Here is a 7,096-nt window from a genome sequence, read left to right as displayed (position 1 = left end):
GTTATATATAATCAATGTAGCCCTTGAACCAATAGAAGTGATATAGTTTTGCCTGCAATGAATGAAATTCATTGGGTGATGCTGGGAAAGTCACAATCTTTTAGCTTTATCTGGACCACAGAATTGCCTTGGTAAAAGTAATACCTGGAGTAGAGAGTGATGTAAGCTTTAACTGGAAATCCTGAGGAAAGGCAGAATAAGTAAACAAAATTAATGGTGAATAATTTGCTGGCATATTTATTCCAAAACTATAAACATTATTATTCTCTATGCAATACTGCTTGTTGGGGAATATTGGATTAATATCAGTCATTTGAGTTTGTAATAGGATGGGAAATGTAGAAAATAATTTTGCACTAGATAAGCCTTTGGTCTCGTCCATCAGCTTGTACTGCAAACAAATTTGTGTTTTTGAGCAGATACATTTATTTTTTAAAAAAGGAATATTTTAATAAGCGATATCAAGCATTAATGTTGCTGCTACTAGCAAGGTAATTTGAGGTTGAAAGAAAATATCCTGCAGTGAGCCCATTCACCAAAAGACATAAGATTCATTTATGACTTAGATGAGGGAATAGAAGGGGAACTTACCAAATTTGCAGATGATACTAAGCTGGCAGGAATAGCTAACACCCAAGAAGATAGGCTCAAGATCCAGATGGATCTTGACAGACTAGAACACTGGCCTGTATCTAACAAAATGAAATTCAATGTAGATAAAAGTAAAGTCCTACACTTAGGCAAGAAAAACCAAAAGTACACATATAGACTAGGTGAAACCAGACTCAATAGCAGTAACTGTGAGAGGGATCTTGGAGCTAAATATGAGCCAGCAGTATGCAGCAGCAGCCAAAAAAGCTAATGCAATCTGTTGTATATAGACATTTGCATACTCGTAATACTATGTTCTGATTGGACTCCCATTGCCGCCTAGTGATTGGTGGTTAACAACTGTTGCGATTGGTCCGCCAAACGGCGGGAGGTTTAAAATGATGCCATTGGCCGCAAGCCGCGAGCAGCCGCTATAAAAAAGGCTGCCGCGGCTCGAGTTTAGTTGAAGTTACTGACAGTTAATAAAGAGCTAAATTCAACTCCGGTCACAAGTCTGTCTTTGTTCCATGACAGAACACTGGCGATGAAGGTGGGATCGAGAGGAAGAGACTGTAAGCATGTAGCAACGAGAACCGAGTAATCGACGAGATGGCCGGCAATAACTCACCACCCGCACCGTTCAACCCAGCCGAAGAGGACTGGGAGTCATATATCAACAGGTTCCTTATGCTCCTGGAGAGTAACGAACTGCAAGGAATCACTGACCAGAGGAAGAGAGCCGTATTCCTAATGCACTGCGGCCCTACTATCTTCATAATGGCCAAGGCATTGGCCAAACCTCATGATGTTAAACAGATGGCATGGCCAGATTTGAACCAAATGCTGAGAGCCCATTACGCGCCGGTTGTCTCCAACCTCATCTGAAGACACGAATTTTATAAACTTGATCAACGAGAAGGCGAGAGTATCGGGGATTTCGTAGCAGCCCTAAGGGACATTGGAGGAGCAAGAGAATTTCTCAACATGGACAAAGCCATGAGAGACCATGTGGTCCTTGGATTGAGAGACACTACTTTACAAAGCAAATTACTGAACTGACCCAACATCACCGTGAACAAGGCTATCGCTGAAGCCACCGCAGCTGAAGCAGCAAAGAAATCAGTGGCTACAATGTGACAAATGAATACGGTTAACCGAGAAACGCAGAACAGCCCAAGCCAAAGCCGAGAAAAGAAAACAGAAGGTATTCAGAAACACACTACTGCAACCACCCACCATGAAGACATCGATTCCTCGCCCGACACCGAGGACGAAGACGAGGAAATACATAGGCTCCAGTCGAAACAAAACCGGCAAGAAAAAAGAGGAAGGAAGCCTGAGTTTCAGTGTGCCAGATGCGGAGGAGACCACCCGCGTTCTGAGTGCCGTTTTTTGGACGCCATCTGCAGACACTGCAAAAAATGGGGGCACATTGCAAGGGTCTGCCGAAACAAAAAGAGCTATAGTCCAAAAAGATGAGGCAGCACCCCCCCCACCCCCAGAACTAGAGAGAGACAGACCGGGAGTCACTGGAGCCGAGAAAACAGAAGTAAGCGAATCAACGAAAAAGAAGAAACACACCAAACAATCATCATTGGAAATGCCAGAGCAACCGATGCAAAAAAGGTTCACATAAACGTTAAAATAGAAGGACAACCATGTGAGATGGAGGTGGACTCTGGCTCATATCTGTCAATGGTATCATGGAACACCATAAAAAACCTGATACCAGACATACAAAGAAAAGAACTCGAAGAGCAGAGCCTGACGTTAAAAGACTACCAAGGAAACAAGATTGCGGTAGTTAGATTGGGACATTTCAAAATAAATTTCAAAAGACATACTGAGGTCCTTCCATTGACAATCGTCGACTGAGATCGCCCCAGCCTGCTTGGGTTAGAATGGTTCGCACCCTTGGGGATCGAGGTAACAGGAATCAACAGCGTCACTGAGACGGACTGGGAAGAAAGCCTGATGAAAGAGTTCCAGGACGTATTCGACGGGACGCTAGGCAAGTACCGTGGGACCCCTATATCATTTAGTCTGAACCCGAACATAGCCCCCATCTGGCTAAAAGCCAGACATGTCCCCTTTGCCTTAAAGCCAAAAATCGATGAGCAGCTGAACAAACTCATCGCACAAGGGGTACTAGAGCCAATCGACCATGCAAGATGGGAAACCCCGATTGTTACCCCCGTGAAACCAGATGGGTCCGTGCGCATCTGTGGTGACTAGAAGGCCACCCTAAACCACGCATTGCAGCAGAGCACATACCCCATTCCAGTAGTTCGGCACCTTTTGCACTCGTTGGGGGGAGGAAATTTTTTTGCAAAGCTCAATCTCGCGCAAGCATATCAACAATTGCCAGTTGATCCCGAGACGGCAGAGGCACAGACTATTGTAACACATAGGGGGGCATTCAAATGCAACAGGCTGCAATTTGGTGTCAGCGTGGCCCCAGGCGTTTTCCAAAGCCTGATGGAGGACCTCCTACAAGGACTAAAAGGGGTGGTCCCTTATTTTGATGATGTATTGGTATCTGCCGGAAATAAAAAGCAAGTAAAAGACTGGCTGAGGGAAGTCTTGCAAAGATTTAGAGAAGCAGGAGTCAAAGTCAAAAAAGAAAAATGCCAACTTGTCACAAATCAGGTCAAGTTCCTGGGATACCATATTGATGAAGCAGGGATCCACCCCACCAGAAAAAAAATAAGAGCTATAAAAGAAGCACCCAGACCCAAAAATAAAACAGACTTACAGGCATTTTTGGGACTCATTAATTTTTACAACGTCTTTTTGCCTCAGAAGGCAACAATAGCGGAACCACTGCACAGACTACTCCATAAAAAAGCCACCTGGGCCTGGGGCCAACGAGAAGAAGCCGCATTCCAGGGAGCTAAAGACTTAATAACATCCAAATCTGTATTAATCCAATACAGCAACACGTTGCCACTGACTGTCACCTGCGACACATCACCATTCAGTGTGGGCGCCATACTTAGCCACACACTACCCGATGGCAGAGAGGCACCAGTCGCCTTTTACTCCAAAACGCTGTCAAAAGCCGAAAGAAATTACAGCCAACTGGATAGAGAAACCTTAGCCGCTATATCGGGGGTCAAACATTTTCACGAATACCTTTATGGTAGGACATTTCCTTAACTACTGACCACAAGCCACTGTTGGGAATCCTGATGGGAAACAAAGCCACCCCCAACATCCTGTCACCAAGGATGACACGGTGGTCGGAATTCCTTGCAGCCTACAACTACAAGCTCGTCCACCGACCAGGAAAAGCCATACCCCATGCCAACGCACTGAGCTGCTCACCTCTACCAGATCTGGATGACGACCCAGCTCCTACCACGTCCACTCTACAAATTGAAACATTACCGAACCTGCCTCTCACCGCATCAGACATCGCAAAGGAAACCACAAAAGACGCACTGATGGCCCGAATCCTGAACTGGGTAGGGAGGGGCTGGCCAGAAAACGATAAGAATGAGACCTTTAAACCCTTCAGAACCCGGCAAACTGAGCTGTCAGTTGAAAAAGGATGTATACTGTGGGGGGATAGAGTTGTCGTTCCTAAAAGACTACAGGAAGAAGTGCTGAGCATGTTACATGAAGGACACCCGGGTATCATAAAAATGAAATCCCTGGCCAGAAGCTACGTCTGGTGGCCAGGGATGGACAAAGACATTGAAACATGGGTGACAACATGCAATAAATGCCAGAAGTCCAGACCTACCCCCCCTCCAGCACCAGTCCTCAACTGGGAGACACCCAGAGGCCCCTGGTCGAGGATCCACATAGATTTCGCCGGACCCACAAAAGGATATACATTTTTAATCATTGTTGATGCCTACTCAAACTGGTTGGAGGTCAGCATCATGAATTCCACGACGACTGAAGCCATCACCAAACAACTAAGAAAACTTTTCAGTACGCATGGGTTACCGGACTTGTTAGTTTCGGACAATGGCCCACAGTTCACAGCCTTAGCTTTTGAACAATTCCTCGCAGAACAGGGCATACGACATGCCCTAACAGCGCCAGCTCACCCAGCTTCAAACGGACAGGCGGAACGGATGGTTCGGTATACGAAAGAGGCATTAAAAAAACTTGACACAAGTGACATTCAAGACAAAATCAATAAAATGCTCACAATCCAATATATAACACCAAGCACATCAACTAACAAGAGTCCAGCTGAACTTTTAATGGGCAGAAAATTGCAGACACATTTGGATAGATTGCACCCCACCTACAACCCTGAAAAGCCACCAGACTCCTCCAGTAAGTACCGCACATTTATACCAGGTGACCTAGTATACGCAAAAAATCTTACTGGGGACCCATTGTGGCTGCCGGCCACAATAATGCAAATAACAGGGCCCCGGTCATACCGACTAGAAACGGCGGACGGCAGAACCTGGAAGAGACACATAGACCAACTACGGTCTCGAACTCTAGAACGAATCACCGACACACCCCAAAGCATAGAACATGCCCACACACAAAATCCAATAGATAATAATAAAACCAGAGACGGGGGGAACCCTCAAACAATAAAGAGAGGGAAGACCCTCCACTAACACGACAAAAAATGAATCACCAAGCAGTACCAGAAAGCCCAAAAAATAAAAACTACTTACCTGCAGGTGAGTTCGGAAGAAAGGAGCTGGAAGCCACCCATGGAAGAAGCAGCCGAGCCGACTCAACCTGCCCGGGTAAGCCAGGAGGGAATGGCAAAGCCGACTCAACCAGCCTGAAGAGACCAGGCGGGAGCAGCATGGCTGACTCACCCTTCCAGGAGGTTCCAGGGAGAAAGACAGGAGAGACAGCAATCCCGTCCGAACCGACTGAAGACAACACCGAGACTGAACTGCGCAGGTCAAGTAGGAACCATAAAAGCCTCGCCTACTTACATGACTACGTAACGTAGAGTTGGACCAAACCAAGAGGGGAGGGGTGTTGTATATAGACATTTGCATACTCGTAATACTACGTTCTGATTGGACTACCACTGCCGCCTAGCGATTGGTGGTTAACAACTGTTGCGATTGGTCCGCCAAATGGCGGGAGGTTTAAAATGATGCCATTGGCCACGAGCCATGAGCAGCCGCTATAAAAGAGGCTGCCGTGGCTCGAGTTTAGTTGAAGTCACTGACAGTTAATAAAGAGCTGAATTCAACCCCGGTCTCGAGTCTGTCTTTGTTCCATGACAAAACACAATCCTAAATTGTATTAACAGAAGGATACAATCAAGATCAAGGGAAGTACGAATACCACTCTATAAAGCCTTAGTAAGTCCACAGCTAGAGTACTGCATCCAGTTTTGTTCACCATATTATAAAAAAGATGTTGAGACTCTAGAAAAAGTACAGAGAAGAGCAACCAGGATGATTAGGGGACTGGAGGCTAAAACATACAATGAAATAATAAATAAAACAATAATAAAACATACAATTGCAGGAACTGGGCTTGGCTAGTCTAGTAAAGAGAAGGACATGATAAAGAGAAGGACATGATAGCCATCTTCCAATATTTGAGGGGCTGCCACAGGGAGGAAGGGGTCAAGCTATTTTCTAAAGCACCTGTAGGCCAGACAACGAATAATGGATGGAAACAAGGAAAGGTTTAACTTGGAAATAAGGAGAAACTTTCGGACAGTGAGAACAATCAACCAATGGAACACCTTGCCCTCGGAAGTTGTGGGAGCACCATCACTTGAGACTTTCAAGAAGAGGTTGGACTGCCATTTGTCAGAAATGGTGTAGGGTCTCACGCTTGGGTGGGGGGTTGGACCAGATGACCTACAAGGTCCCTTCCAACTTATTATCTGTTATATGGTTTCTTTGTTATATCATGTGAGACCATCTTTCAGATACTGGATTATAATGAGTTTTATCAAAATAATTTCCAGGGATAAATATCCGCATATTTTTCCACAACCATTTCCTGTAAGAAATAATATAGAATAAAGGAAGTTAGGGTTTTTTTTTTAAAGGAAAAGAAATACAAGTTATGTACCCTAACAAATGAATATACTTCACTCATGTTCCATTAGACAGGATATATTCTGTCAATTTAAATTGTTCTCGCTCACAATGATTTTAGACTAGTGTGATTTCATGTGCTAGCCACAGCTTCTTGCAAGTAAGGGCAAGCTCAGGGTGCTAGGCTGATAACTGCAGCAAAGAGTTGTTGCTGTAATTCAGATGTGAGCTGCAAAAATGTGGATAGCCAGGAGATGGCAGTGAAGAATTATGATCACTGGATTGTCTAGATTTTGGCAGTTCAGATGTGGATATGTTACCCAATGTTGAAAGAAATGTAGGTGTGTTTGCAAGAAAAAAAGGCAAATTACTACAAAACAGCTTATAGAAAGCTAGACTTCCTTAGCGTATCAGAGTAAGGCAGAATGAGGGAGGGAGGGAGGGAGGAGAGGGAGGGAGAGAGAGAGAGAGAGAGAGAGAGAGAGAGAGAGAGAGAGAGATTTAAC

Source organism: Notechis scutatus, chromosome 3, assembly GCF_049901735.1.
Source record: "Notechis scutatus isolate UNSWTSFEM ecotype Mainland chromosome 3, rNotScu1.2, whole genome shotgun sequence".
Classification (NCBI taxonomy): Eukaryota; Metazoa; Chordata; class Lepidosauria; order Squamata; family Elapidae; genus Notechis; species Notechis scutatus.
This window is presented reverse-complemented; position numbering follows the sequence as displayed.